We start from the raw sequence: 3714 nt of genomic DNA, 5'->3' as shown, positions 1-3714 counted from the left end.
GGACAGATGGATGGACCAACGAACCGACGGACAGACAGACAGACAACAGACAGAAGGACAGACGGACAGACGGACAGACGGGAGATGGACGGACGGACGGACAGAAAGACCGACAGACAACAGACAGAAGGGCAGACAGACAGACGGAGAGACGGACAGACAGCCAGACAGCCAGACAGATGGACGGACGGATGGATGGACGGATGGACCGATGGACAGACAGACAGATGGACAGAAGGACAGACGGACGGATGGACAGAAAGAAGGACAGAAGGACATACAGACAGATGGACGAATGGACGGACTGGCGGACAACAGACATAAGAACAGACAGACAGGCGAACTGATGGACGGACAGACAGACAGACAGACAGACAGAACGACAGAATGACTGACAGACAGACAGAAGGACAGACAGACCGACGGACAGACAGACAGAGAGACGGACGGACAGACAGAAGGACAGACAGATGGACAGATGGATGGACAGACGGACGGACGGACAGAAGGACAGACAGACATATGGACAGATGGACAGACAGATGGACGGACAGACAGATGCACAGAGACAGACAGACAGAAGGACAGACGGACGGACAGATGGACGGACAGACAGAAGGACAGACAGATGCACAGAGACAGACAGACAGAAGGACAGACGGACGGACAGAGAGACGGAGAGACGGAGAGACTGAGAGATGGACGGAAGGACGGACGGACGGACAGAGAGACGGACGGACAGACGACAGAGACAGACAGACAGATGGACAGACAAGCAGACGGATGGAGAGACTGAGAGACAGACAGAGAGATGGACGGACGGACGGACGGACGGACGGACAGACGGACAGACAGACAGACAGAGAGACGGACGGATGGAGAGACTGAGAGACAGACAGAGAGATGGACGGACGGACGGACGGACGGACAGACGGACAGACAGACAGACAGAGAGACGGACGGACAGACAGACAGAAGGACAGACAGACAGACAGAAGGATGGACGGACAGAGAGATGGAGAGACAGACAGACAGAGAGACGGACAGACAGACAGACAGACAAACAGAAGGACAGACAGACAGATGGACGGACAGATGGACAGCCAGACAGAAGGACAGAAGGACAGACAGACACCTGAGGCTCAGACGGACAGACAGACAGACACCTGAGGCTCAGACAGACAGACAGACACCTGAGGCTCAGACAGACACCTGAGGCTCTGACAGACAGACAGACAGACAGACAGACAGACAGACAGACAGACAGACAGACAGATACCTGAGGCTCAGACAGACAGACAGACAGACAGACACCTGAGGCTCTGACAGACAGACAGACAGACAGACAGACACCTGAGGCTCTGACAGACAGACAGACAGACAGACAGATACCTGAGGCTCAGACAGACAGATGGACAGAAGGACAGACGGACGGATGGACAGAAAGAAGGACAGAAGGACATACAGACAGATGGACGAATGGACGGACTGGCGGACAACAGACATAAGAACAGACAGACAGGCGAACTGATGGACGGACAGACAGACAGACAGACAGAACGACAGAATGACTGACAGACAGACAGAAGGACAGACAGACCGACGGACAGACAGACAGAGAGACGGACGGACAGACAGAAGGACAGACAGATGGACAGATGGATGGACAGACGGATGGACAGACAGAAGGACAGACAGACATATGGACAGATGGACAGACAGATGGACGGACAGACAGAAGGACAGACAGATGCACAGAGACAGACAGACAGAAGGACAGACGGACGGACAGAGAGACGGAGAGACGGAGAGACTGAGAGACGGACGGAAGGACGGACAGATGGACAGACGACAGAGACAGACAGACAGATGGACAGACAAGCGGACGGATGGAGAGACTGAGAGACAGACAGAGAGATGGACGGACGGACGGACGGACGGACGGACAGACGGACAGACGGACAGACAGAGAGACGGACGGACAGACAGACAGACAGACAGAAGGACAGACAGACAGACAGAAGGATGGACGGACAGAGAGATGGAGAGACAGACAGACAGAGAGACGGACAGACAGACAGACAGACAGACAGACAGAGAGACAGATGGACAGACAGACAGACAGACAAACAGAAGGACAGACAGACAGATGGACGGACAGATGGACAGCCAGACAGAAGGACAGAAGGACAGACAGACACCTGAGGCTCAGACGGACAGACAGACAGACACCTGAGGCTCAGACAGACAGACAGACACCTGAGGCTCAGACAGACACCTGAGGCTCTGACAGACAGATACCTGAGGCTCAGACAGACAGACAGACAGACAGACAGACAGACAGATACCTGAGGCTCTGACAGACAGACAGACAGACAGACAGACAGACAGACAGACACCTGAGGCTCTGACAGACAGACAGACAGACAGACAGATACCTGAGGCTCAGACAGACAGATGGACAGAAGGACAGACGGACGGATGGACAGAAAGAAGGACAGAAGGACATACAGACAGATGGACGAATGGACGGACTGGCGGACAACAGACATAAGAACAGACAGACAGGCGAACTGATGGACGGACAGACAGACAGACAGAACGACAGAATGACTGACAGACAGACAGAAGGACAGACAGACCGACGGACAGACGGACAGACAGACAGAGAGACGGACGGACAGACAGAAGGACAGATGGATGGACAGACGGACGGACGGACGGACAGAAGGACAGACAGACATATGGACAGATGGACAGACAGACGGACGGACAGACAGAAGGACAGACAGATGGACAGAGACAGACAGACAGAAGGACAGACGGACGGACAGAGAGACGGAGAGACTGAGAGATGGACGGAAGGATGGACGGACGGACAGAGAGACGGACGGACAGACGACAGAGACAGACAAACAGATGGACAGACAAGTGGACGGATGGAGAGACTGAGAGACAGACAGAGAGATGGACGGACGGACGGACAGACGGACGGACAGACAGACAGACAGACAGACAGACAGAGAGACGGACGGACAGACAGACAGACAGACAGACAGAAGGACAGACAGACAGACAGAAGGATGGACGGACAGAGAGATGGAGAGACAGACAGACAGAGAGACGGACAGACAGACAGACAGACAGAGAGACAGATGGACAGACAGACAGACAGACAGACAGACAAACAGAAGGACAGACAGACAGATGGACGGACAGATGGACAGCCAGACAGAAGGACAGACAGACACCTGAGGCTCAGACAGACACCTGAGGCTCTGACAGACAGACAGACAGACAGATACCTGAGGCTCAGACAGACAGACAGACACCTGAGGCTCAGACAGACCAACAGACAGAAGACAGACAGACACATGAGGCTCAGACAGACAGACAGACAGACAGAAGGACGGACGGATGGACAGAAAGACACCTGAGGCTCAGACAGACAGACAGACAGAAGGACAGACAGACACCTGAGGCTCAGACAGACAGACAGAAGGACGGACAGACAGACAGACAGACAGAAGGACAGAAGGACATACAGACAGATGGACGGACGGACGGACAACAGTCAGAAGGACAGACAGACAGACAGACAGACATAAGGACAGACAGACAGGCGGACGGACGAACTGACGGACGGACACTACAGACAGACACCTGAGGCTCAGACAGACAGACAGACAGACACCTGATGCTCAGACAGACAGA

This window comes from Pseudorasbora parva, chromosome 12 (assembly GCF_024679245.1).
Source record: "Pseudorasbora parva isolate DD20220531a chromosome 12, ASM2467924v1, whole genome shotgun sequence".
In the NCBI taxonomy this organism is placed as follows: Eukaryota; Metazoa; Chordata; class Actinopteri; order Cypriniformes; family Gobionidae; genus Pseudorasbora; species Pseudorasbora parva.
Note: the sequence above shows the minus strand (reverse complement) of the source record.